Source organism: Polistes dominula, unplaced genomic scaffold, assembly GCF_049000335.1.
Source record: "Polistes dominula isolate Pdom_NZ unplaced genomic scaffold, Pdom_raw_medaka contig_22, whole genome shotgun sequence".
In the NCBI taxonomy this organism is placed as follows: Eukaryota; Metazoa; Arthropoda; class Insecta; order Hymenoptera; family Vespidae; genus Polistes; species Polistes dominula.
Genome location: NW_028300966.1, coordinates 1,587,997 through 1,604,606, shown reverse-complemented (window position 1 = coordinate 1,604,606; position 16,610 = coordinate 1,587,997). Strand labels below are relative to the sequence as shown.

Here is a 16,610-nt window from a genome sequence, read left to right as displayed (position 1 = left end):
TTGTTAAATAATTAATGAGATACCTTGAATATTATATTTAATAATTTAATTATCGAATATCATATTTATCTATTTATATTTATTTAAAAAAATATAATATTTAATAATTTTGGTTATTTAACATTAAATCATATATAACAATTTTTATTTATTAAAAATATTACTTTTTTTTAAATTAAATATTATTATTATTATTATTATAGTAAATATTTTATTTTATTTAATAATAAAAATATTATTTTATATTATTTTATTATTTATTTGTATTGATAAATTTTTGTTATTTAAAATAAAATCATATATATACCAATTTTTATTTATTAAAAATATTATTATTATTATTATTATTACTATTATTATATTAAATATTTTATTTTATTTAATAACGCAAATATTATTTTATCATTTTATTATTTATTTATATTGATAATATTTAAATATTTTAGATTTCTTTTTAATCCAATGAATGTTCCATTTAAATTTTTTAGTAACTCCAACCAGAAAAGACTATCATTTATAAAATTTAAAAAATAATAAAAATAATTTAAAAAAAAAAAAAAAGACGACACTTGTAATATTTCACGTGAAATGGCTCATTTTATAAAAAAAAAAAAAAAAAAAAGAAAAGAAGCATCAGTCGAGAGAGAACCATGTTCTTCGCCTACATTTCGTTGTTAAACTTCCGGGCCAAAGTTCTTCCAATTTCGTGGGACCGTGAGCAAAAGGGGAGGTGAGGGAGAGTTAGGAGGAGTTAGGGGTGTTCGGAATGATTAGCAAGAGCTAGTGAAATATCCGAAAAGTTTCTCTTCTGATTTAAGAGAGCTATGAGAGTATCTCTGTGTGTGTGTGTATATATATTCTGACTCCGATACGAGTCGAACTACCCTTTACGGAATCTTTTCCTTTCCCTACACCACCACTACCCTTCTTTCTTTATTTCCGGAAGAAACGTGGTTGTCACAAATCAGTTCCTTCGCAATATAAGGAGAAGCCACACCAAGAAAGAGAATAAAACCAAACCTCGTTGTGTGAGTATATGTATATGTGTGTGTGTGTGTGGTTTGGCGAGTTAGAACGTTTCGATTACGTTCACCTAAAAAATATTGCGTACGATCGCGTTAAGGGGTGTTAAAGCGTGCAAAGGAAGAAGAAGAAAAAAAATAAAAATAAAAAAAATAAAAAAGGGTCTAAGTAATTCACCAAAGTTGTTTAATTTATCGTAGGTTGAAATTTATTTATCGACAACGAAGACGACAATTTTCTTATCAGAAAACTACCATCCACCCATTCAACGTTTACCTTCGAGTAAAACAGATTTAAACTTGTCGATATTGTAATATATAATTGATCATTTCCGTTTCACTTTTGTCCAACGTGTCTTGAAATTCTCCTTTTTATCAATCGTTTCTTTTACATTTATTTTCTTCTTCTTCTTTCTTTTTTTTTTTTTTGTTGTTATTCTATTTTTGGTTATTAAATGACGGCATTTATCAGACGGGGTTGAATGTTTTTATAATTAAATATTGGTTTTGTAATATAAACAGGGGTGTGTTTGTTGTATTAATATACCTATTAATAGATTAATACAAAACCTGTCGATATTTTAATTAAATTATTCGTAAGTTTGTCATTATTTCATAATAAATAAATAGAGAGAGAGAGAGAGTGTTATTTTATATAACAAAATATATTATTAAATGTGGTAATCATACAAGCTGTCATTCTTTATGAAACAAACCGACACCAACATGCGATTTGATATTGACACTTAATCATTTACATCCGAACAAAATATTCATATAGAGTAACTTGTTCTATCATATAATACAATATAATAATTTATATCACCAAAATAATACCTAACATTTTTTATTATATCAGGTGTACCAAAATGTAATCAAAATTTCTTCGATTATTTCATTCGCAGTTAATTTGTGTCAATAAAAAATTAATACAAGTGGTAGAAAATGATGGACATTATTTATTATTGATTAACATTTAAAATTTAATTAATAACATTTTTAATTTAATAACAAAAAATTCTATTTATTAAATAACAAATAAATGTTTTTTTTTTTTTTATCAGCAAGCAAAATTTTGATTACTTTTCGTTAACCCCTAATATATTTGATAATAAAGTGTTAGGCCCAATTTCCTATAGAATATTATTTTTAACGCATATTAATTAATAGGATTCATTTATTGCATATATGTATGTGTATATGTGTGTGTGTGAATGTGTTGTTTGTATTTGAAAGGTAGGACAGAATGGCATAATAATAACGTGCAACCCAAAATTAGAATTTCAGTACTTGCGTCTCGACATTTTCGTTTTAATCCGATTATAAACTAATTCGGAAATGTTTGCGGCATTAGCCAAAAGCATCTCATCGTCCAAACGTGTAGAACTCCTCGCGTTTCTCTACCCCCCTAACTCAAACCCTCCCCCACCCTCCCACCCTGTCTCCCCTCCTCTTCTTTCTTCTTCTTCTTCTTCTTCTTCTTCTTCTTCTTCTACTTCCTCTTAGCTTTTAATCGACGTACGTGCAATTCCAGGAAATAATTAAGAACTTTACTACGGAGTAGTAGTTTCTCGAAGAGCGATCGGTATTCTCGAGAATGACGCGAATAAGAAGGGTGGTGTGGTGGGGGTTAGGGTGGATGGGGGTTGAGGAAGTAGATCTTGATCGCATATACGAGTAAAACGATTATTATGGTGATCCGTTTGGACTCTCTTGAATTTACTACTACTACTACTACTACTACTAGTCCTATCCTATCCTATTCGATTTTAATTACTCTCAAACTCGATTCGAGAATTGCTTCGATATCAAGCAACCCCCCTCCCACCTCCCCCCACCCATCCCCCTAACCCGTCACTTCTTCCATTTGGTTTGATTTTCTATATTCTTCTTTTACGCGTTTCTCGGTTTATATTTTTAATTTTTTTCTTTTTTTTTTAAATCGTATCTCGTCATCGTCATTATTTATTACAATTGAAAATATTTGATAATGAAAAGAAATAGATTTCAAATTAAATTAAATAACATTTTAGGAATAATAATATTTATTTATTTTTAAAATAATATTTATAATTAATTAGTTTAGATTGGCTTTAGGTTATTGGTTTTTAATTTGTTCAATCAGTTTAGTTTGATAAAGTTGAGATCAAATCGTATCTTGTTATATTCATTATTTATTATAATTGAAAATATTTTATAATGAAAAGGAATAAATTGTAAATTAAATTAAATAACATTTTAGGTATAATAATATTTAATTTTTTTCTTTTTTTAATTAATATTTTAATTAATAAATTTAGATTGGGTTTATAGATATTGGTTTTTACTTGGTTCAATCACGTATAATTTATTACATAAATAATATAATAAATAATAATTTTATTTTATAATATAAAAGACTAAAGAAGATTTGAAATTATATAAAATGAATATAGAAATAAAATGATTTTATTTTAAATTATTTAAAATATAATAATAATTTATTCTCGATTACATATCGTTAAAAATTGGTAGCTTTTTTCATGACCCAATTAAACAATAAAAAAAAAAAAAAAGAATAAAATAAATTTCATATTTTCCAAAGTTAAATTTTAAAACATTTATACACAAAAATAGTAAAATATGTTTCAAAAAAAAAAAACCAAAAAAAAAAAAAAGGAACTGAAAGCAACGTAAAAATTAATCTCCTTTAACCTCATATAAAAAAGAATATAATAATAATAAATTTAATATTAAATGGGGATTAAAAAAATAATGAAAAAAAAAAAAAATCCAGTTATAATGTCGAGTTAAACGTATAATGAAGACTTTATAAAATGAAATTATTAATTAACCCCTCCCCCATCCCCCTCCTCCTCCCTGTCCCCCCGCCCCCTTCTTTCCCAACTTCTTTAGAACAATCCTTTTAACCTTATGGTTATGAAACAACGAGGTTTTGTCTCGGATCTCGTTATGGAATAAAATAAGACGACAACGATGGTTGTACTAGTTAGTGGTGGTGCTTATGTTTTAAGTTTTCTTTTGAAAATGTACAAAGTAGATTGATTGTAGTAGTGAACCTTGAGAGAGAAAATTTCACGACAAATTTGACGAAAATTTCATACGGTTGTAGGAAACACTGTCAAAATCACTGTTTATAAAGTGTTCATCATTTCAGTACGACATGTTATTCAATTGACGTTTACAAGGAAAAAGAGAGAGAGAGAGAGAGAGAGAGAGAGAGAACAGAAACAAGCAGGGTATATGAGAGGGTGGAATGGGGTAAGGAGGGGGGAGGGGCTACCTTTGGATGAGCCAAGAGAGAAGATTAATGCTCGACGGATAGAGTCATCCATCCTCCGGTAAACGCGTCCTGAGCGCGACCTAATGGTTCGAAATCACCCTCGATCGTTTCTCACCCCCAACCCTTACTATCCGATCTATACACACACCATACCCTTAAACTTCAAAAATTAACTAACACCAGATTTATTTCATTGAAATAAAAGAAACTATCGCGTCGTTGATAATTTTCATTTTTTTTTTGTTTTTTTTGTTTTTTTTTTTTTCATATTTCTTTTTTTTTTCTCGTGAAAAGTTCAGTGAATACTTTTAATTAAAATGTTTTTTTTTTTTTAGGCAAGTAATAATTTATTATGAAATAAATTCTAATAATAAATTATATTTACAATAATAATTAAAGTTTTTACGTTACGATGAATATAATTTAATTAATTAATATAAAACATTAGATTATTTTCTATTAATATTAACAAACACGTATATGCGTTTATAGCACTGTAAGGGTTAAATCTAGGTTGCAGTACTGTAGATAATTTTTTTTTTAATTCTGTCGATAACCTCGATTTGTAAGCTTTTACCCTTTCATTGATTACAGTTCTTACTTCAATTATTTATTACTTCTTTCATTATAATCGTATTTTTAACGTCAACTTATTAATTTGGGTTATAAATGTGCCCATCCTTTTTTGCTAACTCTTTTTCATTGTCTTATTTTTTTTTTTTTCTGATACACTGATCTGTGTAACAAAAATAGGTTACTTTATCTAAAAATAAATGAAGATTTATTATTTTCAGACGATAAAATTAATTAATAAATAACATCTACCCTGAATATTATCAAAATAAACTACAAAACTAAAAACAAAATTTTCTCTCTTTTTTAGTTTCTTTTTCATTCTTTTCATTTAACATTCACACAATAGAAATTGAAATTATTATAACAACATTTGATGACAAAAAGTTCGAACATTTCGTAGACTAGTTTTTCTTAGTATCACACCCCACCAATTAACGTTCGTGTACTTACACACGTAAAACATATTTTCTCGCGTAACTCGTTGCTTATACTAATACTACTACTACTACATTCAAAAATCATCCCTCTAGCAGTTGCTGCTCAACCTACTCAACTACCCCCCCCCCCCCCAATTTCTTCCTTCGTTTGGTGCAGTTTCAAGCAAGAAGAAGAAGAATAAGAAGAAGAAGAAGAAGAAGAAGGTACACGGATCGCTGGCGTGTACCGTTAACGCTTAGATTAATGGTCCGTACTCTCTTCTATACTCGTGCCAGATAAAGGAAACAGTTATTTTTCAAAGTAATTAACTTTGGCCTTGCTGTTGCTGCTAACAAAAAACAAAACTAAAAAATACTTCTTCTTATTTTTCTTATTATTTTTATTCTTATTTCTATCATTCGTTTACCATTTCTTCTTCTTATCGTATCTCTGAGAAGATTCTTATCACTGTATCGATTTAGTCATGTTTTTTATTACTTTATTTTTTACATTGAACGATAGTAATCTCACGAGAGATGTACGTAAGAGAAAAGACACTATCCAAGGTCTTCGATGAACGTCATTGTCCATCGAGAAGTTTCACTTTAGGTAGCATGGTTTCGAGTTCTAAACTAACCTAAAGTCTTCTTCCTACTCCTCCTTTTCCTTTGGACCATCCTTTGGCTATCGTTTCAAAGCTAACGATTACATGATGGTTAACGATCGTTCAACTACACTTACCAGTCCTTTATTCGATACACATACACAGAGAATACACATAGGACACGTAAATGCAAAATATATATCTTCGTAACTTATATATATATATATTCTATCAAATCCCCCTGTCTTCTTTCAGTTTTCTTTCCCTTATCTTTTTCCATATAGGGTGTCCTATTTTAATATCAATATTTTATATATATATATATCAGTATTATAAGAAAGTTAATAATAACGATAAGAATGATGGGGTATTATAAATTTATTTTCGAGTATTAACTAAAATATTATTAATGTGTAATATATATAATATATACTAGAGAGGGGTGCCCCGACATGCATTGCTGTGGCTCACAATCAGTCCCCGATACACACGTCTTTAATTCAACGAATTACCTTATACCGCCAACTGTTAGAATCTTATCGAACTAACAGAGATAATCATGACTCTTTGTTAATAAACAAATAATCCGCGATTAATAAAATAATATTGCGATTATCAATTGAGATATAAACAATCCTATCTTTCAAGTTGGATAAAATTGCACACAGTGTGCAAAATTTGATTAAAATCGATTCAGTAGTTTAGGAGTCTATTGCAGACAAACAACGTAACACATAATTTATATATATATATTAAGATATTAAATAATTATTATTTATATAAATATTTAAAAAAATATCATATATTATATATATATGTATCTTCCTGATTTTGAAATAATATCGAATATTCCATATCAATAATAAATATTTGACGATGTCAGTCTCAATTCTAATAAGGGACACCCTTTGTATATAAAAAGAATACACACGTATACAAGTATAGGCAGTTTTCAATCGATACTTATACTTTCTCTTCTCTTCCAACTGCCTAAATCTACTCTTGAAAATGTCAGAAGAGCTTTGAACGAACGTTGGTGTCCATGGTTACCATGCATTGTTTCCTATTACCTTCTCTAAGCACAGAAAGTCTCCTCTCCATTCGTTGCCAGGTACATCTATATATATATATATTCAACTTTCTTTCGATTTCACCCTCACATTCACCCTCACAACATTTTATCCTTTTCTCTCTTTCTATTTCTCTTCTTTCTTTTTTCTTTTACTCTCTGGCCTCTTTATCGGAAATACTTAATCCTCCCTTTTCATCCTAGGTAGGAAAACAGGGTGGTTAGAGGTATGTACTGGTTAAGGGGAAAGTTGGTAGGGGGTAACTCGATCTGTGTGTTTCGAGATTTTATTGAATGTTCTTCCTAGCTTTGATTTTCTTTTTTCTTTTTTTTTTTTTGGCTCGATTCGTTTGTGTAGATCCAATCGATTTCTTTCTATCACATTCGTATAAAGAAACGATCTCATGTTAAAGTTTTACCTAGTACTTTACCTGTACTCGATAATTAGAAAGTACGAAAGGGTTTTAGTTCTTTTTTTGTTTTTTTTTTGATAGAAAAAGGAAAAATCTCAGATAAAATGGGTTTTATGAACATTTTCGTTTCGTAGATTTTTTCTTTTCCTTAATCCTTCCCCTTCAGCCTCCCTCCCCCTCCCAGATATTTTTCATAGATGAGTTTTGTTCACATACTTTATTAATAATAATCGTTAATCGTCACGTTTTAGAATAATTTTATATTCAATCGTAAAACGATCAAATTAGAATACAAAAGATAAAATATTTCAACATTGCAACACCCACATCCCCTCAGATTTATATTTTAAGATGAAAAAAAAAAAAAATACAAGAAAATAATGAAAGAAAATCGATGGAAATGAAATATTTTCTTCTTTTCTACAAACAAACAATGATTAATAATTAATAAAGAATCTAAACTTGGAACTAAAAAAAAAAAGGAAAGATTTGAAACTCAATGGATTTTTGTTGTTCAGCAAAGATTCCTTGAGAGTTAATAGTAAAGTGAACTGAATAGTATCGATTTATCTTTCTTTACTCGTTTATTTCTCTCTCTCTCTTTTTTCATTTTGAATGAGAAGAAGAAGAAGAAGTTGCCGGTGGGAGAAGTTTTAGAAACCGACGAATGCAAAAGACCCCGTTGATCGTAATAACGATTACTCGTATTTTCGTCTGACCATTCCTTTACTCCTACTACTACTACTACTACTACTACTACTACTACTACTATCCATTTCTTTATCTCTTTCTCTTTTACTCACGTCAGAAATAAATAAAGAAAAGAAAAGAAAAGAAAAGAAAGGAAATTCAGGAAGGAAGGAAGGAAGGAAGATAAAAAAAAAGTGGTTGGCTATCTTGGCAGTAGACTCCTTGAGAGAAGTAGCACTCCAACTGTAAGATAGCAAGCATCGTACTAAAAAGAGGAACGAAAAGAAAGGGGGAGGGGAAGGGGCAAGGTTGTGGATGGATAGAAGAAGGAACAGGGTGGTTAAGGGGTGCTGCTGCTACTGCTGTTGCTGTTACTGCTACTACTGCTGCTTGATGATAGTAGTAGTAAGGGTGGTTAGGAATGAAATACGCGTAGTCGAGCTTTAGCTTCTGCTTCTCAAATTATTGTATAATTGTATATTGCCAGGGAACAAAGTTGGATGGAGACCTCGACGACGTAATAACGGGACGTAAGAACGTTTATTTAAAAAAACTCGAGGTTCTTACCTGTTTCTTATTTCTTTTCTTACACACCCCTCTCTTACTCTTCTTCGTTTTCTCATTCTCCATTCCTTCTATCTTTTCTTTTTTATTTTTATTTTTTACAGTTCTTTTCCTTCTCTTCTTACTTTACTACTACTACTACTACTACTACTACTACTACTACTACTGTTGCTGCTGCTAGTATTCTTGTAAGTTTACGAAAGGAATAACTGCTTTTTTTGCTACTAGCATAAAAGTTATAAATGAAAATGAAAAAAAGATGAAGGGAGTTTATGATTTATGAATTTCATCGTGTCCTCTTCCTCCTCCTTCTCTTTCTCGTACTCTTCTTACCTTTCGGATGCATTTCCAACTACATTTTTTCCGATTCAATTCTCTTTTTAGATATATATATATATATATATATAAAGTAAATTTTATTTATTTCATATCTTCCTCTCGTTGGATTTATAAAAATCATTTATTAAAATCGTGTTTCGTAAAATTGATATGTTTCCTTTGATTATTATTTTTATTGACTATTATTATTGTCATAGTTTATCATATTTCTTTTTGATTGTTTGAACGTAATCCTCTCCCTTTCCCATATAATCCCACATCTTCTTGGTAAGTTAGATGAAACTTGAAAGGAACACCATAACATAGTAGTGAAGCCCCCATCATATATACTTCTCAAAATAAGAAATAAACTGAATGGTAGTTGACGATGAAGACGGCAAAGTAACGGCTCGAAAAGTGACTTCGACATCTACGAGCTGATAGATGCGTCCCTTATCTCGAAGAAGGGACTAAGAAATGGAAGAAGATGGGGGCTAGGTAGTGGTATTGATGGTAGTAGTGGTAGTTTCTTTTACAGGAACATCGACATCAGGACAACCTTTTTTTTTTCTTCTTCTTTTTCTTGTCATCCTTTTTTATCTCGTTTTTATCGACACCTCGACGATTTACTATAACTCTGTCCTTGTGATTCTCTCTCTCACTCTCTTTCATTGGCTCAAACGTTTTCTTTGCTCGAGTTTAGGTCCAGGTCAGGCATCCGTTGCATTAGAGAAACGAGATACGCTTGACAAGTAGATACTGGCCTATTCTAAGTGAATGTGTGTGTGTGTGTTGGTGTTTGTGTGAATGAGTGAATGAGTGAATTAGTATGTGTTAAGAATCATTTCACTTCTAACACATGTTTGATCTACACACATGTCTATCTTTCAACGACTATTTGTAAAAATATGATTATAAGTGTTTGGTCAAATGTTTGAAATGTTTGTTTGCATATTTATTTTTGGACACTGTATATTGTATCGATCAAGAGTCTGATGTTTCATTTTCTTTCTTCAGCAGTAGCTTATGGCAATCACGGATTATCCTATTTTTGTTTTTTGTTTTCTTGTAAGTACATTGCCTTTCTCTGAACTTTGACTTTTACAAACTATGTTGGAAGATGCATTCACACGGTCGAACGAATCCCCGATCTGATTTTTCCCTCCTCCTTGTTTCTTTCTTTCTTTCTTTCTTTTTTTTTTTTCACCTTATCAAAGGAAAGAAAATGAACTTGGTCGTTCGAGAGCATCAAAGGGGTAAAAAAAAAGAAAAAGACAAGAAAGAAGAGAAAGGTACTCTCGCGTGCAATGGTTTTTAGAGTATGGCACGGGCAAACATTTTCTGGATGGATGCCAAGAAATCGGTTGCTCCGAAAAACAGACCACCAAAAAGAAAGTTAACCAAAAGAATCTTGTTCGTGTCCAAAAATAATGTTCCTTGTTAATAATGGCGAATCCATCCATCCCATGAATCATCAAAAACGTGTTGTTTGTAGTATTCGAAACAAAAATGGAATTATAATCAGTTAGTATTCTTTTTTCCATCATTTTCGAAAAATTTCAATTCGCTTCGTTAATTTTAATGTATAACCATGATATCCCATTTAAATTAACACAACTGTGATATAGTACTAATGGTAAATGTTATTAAATTAATGTTATAATTCCCACAGACTTGACATATTCAAATACAGTCTGTGTCAATAGACAAACATTCAGTTCTCGTTCATTCAGTTATATTAATAACACCTTTGTAATTTACTCTATCTCTTTCTCTCACACGTGTTAGAAGGTACAGAAAACCACATGAAATAAAAGAGAGTGTGAAAGAGACCCCCTCCCCCACCCCAAGATAAAAAAAAAGGGACAGACGAAATTCGCAGAGATTGCTCAGTGTCATCGTGCAAACGAACGAAACGGCACGTACTACCAACTATACTACTCTTTTCTCAACATGTTCTGGTGCTATTCACACGTTTCGATTTTCTACCACGAAACAAGGGAACAAACCATGTACCAAATCTACCGTGTGTAGTCAGAGCCAAACCCCGAAACGAATAGAAAAAGACTCTGCATACTATGTGTTACTATAAAAAAAAAAAAAAAAAGAAATAAAGGTAACAACAAAACAGAATAAAAAAAAAAAAAAGGGATAGAGATAGGGTTGGTAAAGGGAAAATTTGCTTCTCAACAAATCGTCCAGCGAGGAAAACGCACTGAAAACGCGCTACCTTTCGATTGTTTGATCTCTTTCGACTATTTTCTATGTTGTTGTTGTTGTTGTTTCTTTTGTTGTTTAACTCACCCCTATCTCTTTGTTACTTCCTTTTTCTTCGTTTGATTTTCTCTTTTTACTGTTTACTCGGAAAAGAAGAAAGGAGAAACGAGTAGGGGTGGAGGGGGTGGTTCGAGATGGAACGAGGTTACTGCTGCGACCTTTCGACAGGGGGAGAGGAAAAAAGAGAAGTGAGAGGATAAAAATCGTGGATGGTTCACGGAAAGAGAAGGACTGAACCGTACTGTACCGTACCGTACTGAACCGGACCGGACCGGCTGTCGAAGCGGCATTTATCGAGATTGTCCGCGGGCGTTTGGACAATTCGAACGAACGGATGGTCACGTGGGAGTAAAAAAAAAAGAGAGGGAATGAGATAAAGAGGAAACGACATTGAGTAGAAGAGAGAAAGAGAAAGAGAGAGAGAGAGGGAGAGGGAAAGAGGAGGGGGATGCCTGCAGTTTTCTGTCGGATTTTGGAAAATCCTCAAAAAGCCCCAACGCGGTACGCACAGGCAGTGGTGGTTGGTGGTGGTTGTGAGGGTGGTTTCGTGTGCTCTCGTGCCCCATCGATATTTATTCGATCGTGCGTGTAGGAATTATTATATATATATATATAAATATATTCTTGTCCGTTAGTGAAAAAGCGATTTCGTATTCCCGCCTGTCATATGCAATGCGTGCTGACGTTCCATTTCGGAATCTTTCTCTTTCTCTTTCTCTCTCTCTCTCTGTGTGTGTTTTTTTCCCACAATTTTCGAACATATTTGACTCGCATTATCCTTTCTTGTTGTTTTAATACTTTTCAAATCGACTATATGTAGATTTTTATTTAATTCACAGATAAAAGATACTCTCTCGTATAACGTTGCTGATCTTCTTCACGTTTAACTTTATTTACTTTTTCTATTTGTTGCTTTTTTTTCTTTTCTTTTTGATTATAAGCCTCTTACATTTTTTTCTTTCAATTTTTTTTTTATAAAAAATTGTATCGTGACAATTATGGTTTTAACGTTGAATTTTTATCGATTATCACATTTGTTGTAAAATAATATTTGATACTTTTTTTTTATCTTCTTAGTTATCATTGGAAATCTATATATATATATATATATATATAGAGAGAGAGAGAGTTTGAGAGAGAGAGAGAGAGAGGTGAAGTGTGTAATTCTTTCTTTCTCTATCTCATGGTTTACAGAACGTGAATTCTCACGGAGATCGATTACGTTTAGTCCGTTCGAATCCCCTTGAAATGCGATCTGAAAATCGGCTGTTGGACTCCTTTGATTCGGCAACGAAAGAGGAAAATCCTGACGAAGGGCTCCCATGAGAGAGAGAAAATGTTCTTTCTTCCTTTTCTATTTTCTTTATTTTTTCTTCGATTACCTGTTTCTCTACTGGTCATTTCTCTTCTATCTATCTATTTTTCTTCTTCTTCTTCTTTTTCTTTTTCTTCTTATTTTCTTGATACAGAGGATCTAACGATTCTTCTTTCTTCTAAAGAAAAAGAAACTTACATTTTCTTCTATTTTTTAAGCATCTCCATGTATTTCACATAAATGTATATATATATATATATATATGTCAGTATTAAATTGTATAATTTAATTAATTCATAAAAACCACAATGGTGTTTGATATTTTTTAGGAAAACATAAAAAAAGAAATTTAATTATACGAGTACATAAATATTAAAATTATATATTTTATTATTTTATATATAATATATATATATATATATATATATATATATATATATTTTTATTTTATATTATATTATATATAAATATTAAAATTAATATTTTAAAGAAGTAACAAAAAAAGCTATATATATATATATAAATTCACAAGAAACAGGTATTTTATTTTATCAAATCTAATTTAAATTTTACACCTTTAATTACACTTTTTGTAAATTTAGATACCACCTAGATGAAGTATCTTATTTGGTCTTCTTTCATATTTAAATATGTCACTGTAAAATTATTTTAGAGGTTTAAGCTAAGTCATTTCACGAATTAACAAATTTCATAAAGTAATATATCAAACTTATATATGTATATATACTTGTATTTATTTTCTTTTTTTAATCTTACTCTCTTATATGGAATTAAATTTCATTCTATCAAACTGCTGTATGTGCTTGGGCCAACGTCACCGATAAGCACATTTCCACGAGACTACGTTAATTACGCGAACTAATAATACCTTTAACGTCTAGGGAAAACGTGCGTTACACGTGAAAGCAAAGAGAGAGAGAGAGAGAGAGAGAGAGAGTTTCGTGACGTTTAGTTTCACGAGTAATAGTAGTGGTAAGTCCACCCACCCTTTGCGTTTCACGAATATCTCAACGTTGGGTCGTTGCTTAAAAAGTAACATCTGGAATCGTTGATCATGTGACGAACCCATACCTTCTCCCCCTTTTTTTTTTTGCATCGACACCGGAAACTTAAATCTTTCTTTTTTTTTGTAAAAAAAAAAATGACACACCCCATATATATATATACACATTTAATTTTAATTTAATTTTCTTTTAATAGAGTATGCTTGAAAAATTGTTAATAATACTTTGATGTAATTCGATTAATTTGTTTATCCAGTTTGAAGATTGCGTTGAGAATATTTTTTTTTTTTTTCCAAGTACCTGTGTTCATTCTAATTTTTCAAGAAATAAAATAAAATAAAAACTAAAAAAAGAAACAAGTATTATCGAGAGATATTTATCTACAGCTGGAGCAAAAGTCGTAATACCGAAAGTAGAAGAAAGGTATATATATAGGAATCGATATTATAGAGAGAAAGAGAGAGAGGATTCGAGGAATGTTCGCGTGGCGGAGTTGGATGATGAAGAAGGGGGTTGGGAGGGAACGGGTAGGAGGAAAAGAATGAGAGAGGATGAGTGAGAGAATGAGAGAGTGAGAGAGAGAGAGAGAGAGAGGGTGGAAAACTCGCGAATGAAACACGGTTCACCGAGCACCGTTTGTTCTTTCCGGACCGGTGGACCGTGCAATCTTTTCGCAAATCCGGGTTACTGCGGAACTACGAACTCTCTCTCTCTCTCTCTCACACTCTTTTTTTATTTTACACACACATATAAAAATATATCCACACCTATAGTTGTTTCCTATTTCGTTCTTTCGTCTATTGGTAGTTGGTTGTATCGAAACTAGCCGTTGTCAACAAGTATTTTCATGTTTTTTTTTTTTTTCTTTTTTTTTTTCAAGAAGTCGATGTTGTGAATGAAAGAAACAAATAGAAAAAGAGAAAGAGAGAAAAAGAGAAACAGAGAAAGAGAAAAAGAGAGAGAATGACTTGACTTTCCCCCCTTCTCTTTCCACCCTTTACGAGATTTAACGAGAGGGAGAGATACGAGATCGTTCTAAACGCGAGTCGAATTTATTACGAGGTTTTCGTCATGCCGAAAGAAAGAAAGAGAAGAACACACCGATAGAGAGAAAGAGAGAGAGAGAGAGAGAGAGAGAGAACGTTGTGTCGTTTTACGATTCGTCGTTTATCGAGATTGAATTTCTTCGCACCGAATTAGATTTCCTTTTCGTCGATCCGATTCGTCTCCCTTTCTTCTTCCACCTTCTTTTTCACCTTCTTCTCTCTTTCTCTTCTTCTTCTTCTTCTTTTACTTCTTCCTTTTTCATCTTTCTTTCTCTTAACCGTTTTTCTCGTCCCGTCTGTTTCTACGAACACATCCAAAGGGCGTTTATTAAAAGCTACAATGGGAATTTCTGTGCGAATTTATTCGAGAACCCCTTTCTCTTTTCCTCTCTCTCTCTCTCTCTCTCTCTCTCTCTCGTGTTTGCGGAATAATGATCCCTCACGTTCGTACGTGTTTGTTCATACGGTATAATTAATGGACAATGCGAAAGATAATCGAGTCTAACGTAATACGTTATACTCGCGAGTGGTTTTAACGTATGTATGTAAACGAAAAATGTATATGCTTTTGAATAACAATGATTAGTATTGATATATATATATAATATGCATATATAAATAATTGCATTAATATCAATATTATAATATTACAATAATACACAATATTACATAATACACATAGTATAATATTAATGAATGAATATATTTATATATATATATATATATCTATATCTTATTCGTTGATTTGATATTACTATAACCACTATCACTACCATCACTAACATTGTCATGTAATATAATAATAATAATAATTATATAAATTATGTGTAATAAATTATATATTATATATTAATACCACATATATAGTATAATAATAATTAATTAATATATTTATATATATATATATATCTTATTCGTTGATTCGATATCACTACCACCACTATCACTACCATCATTACTATTGTCATATAAATAAATATATATAAATTATATAAATATATGTGTGTGTATTATAATTATATAAATTATATATTTTATATTCATACACATATTGTAATAATAATGCATGTATATATTTATACATCGAATCAACGAATAAAACATATATATAACATCATTGTAAAGATATCACTATCACTACCCACTACTATCAGCATCACTATTACCACCACTACTATCACTTATTACAACCTACGTTCATCTTACCAACGTATACGTCTTAACGATTGCATCGTACTAGATCAGCAGTGAGAGCACTGCGCCGACAGTAGATTAGTCTACGTCGAGCATCCACCATATGCGCCAGGACACGTCGCTCTGGTCATTAATTCCATTAATTAAGGGAGAAGCCCAGTCTCTCGTCTCTACAACGAGCTGCTGCCACATAGACAGAGAGAGAGAGAGAGAGAGAGAGAGAGAGAGTTGAGTGTGTTCGTCGTTTCATAAGAGATCCAGTGAATTTCCTATTGACCGCAAGATACAACGATACTCTCTGTGTCATGATAATCATTATTATCTATCCTATTTCACTTCTAGAATTAATAATTTATTATTTGTTAAGATTTTAGAACAATTTTATAAGATTTTCATAAAAATGATCTTATCTTACAATTCGTAAGATTGTTTTATTTTATTTCTTATAATATTTAAAGTTCATTGTGATAAGTTGCATATAGTCAATAATAGATTGCAACGATAAGATTTTTTTTCTTTTAAAATCTTTTTTTCTTATACATACACACAGACACACATACATGCATACTCATTGCGCTTTGCTCAATGAATATATTGTTGATTTCACGACAATTTATGCGTCCATGCGGCTTGGCCACATTTCAATCCCAAATTATTCAGTTCCTATCCTCCTCCACCTACTACCACTACTACTCTATATCTGTTCTATCTCTATTTCTCTCTTCTTCTATCGTAGTCTGACAAGCACTCCATCAAAGTGCATTCATATAAATAATTACATATCGGGTGGCATTATT

At 31.1% G+C, this 16,610-nt stretch overlaps 1 protein-coding gene across 2 annotated transcripts in view; it reads left to right on the top strand.

The window, feature by feature from the left end:
• Positions 1–16,610, top strand: part of Sema2a (Semaphorin 2a) — a 221,444-nt gene that overhangs the window by 66,301 nt on the left and 138,533 nt on the right. The gene's annotated exons all lie outside the window — the stretch shown is intronic.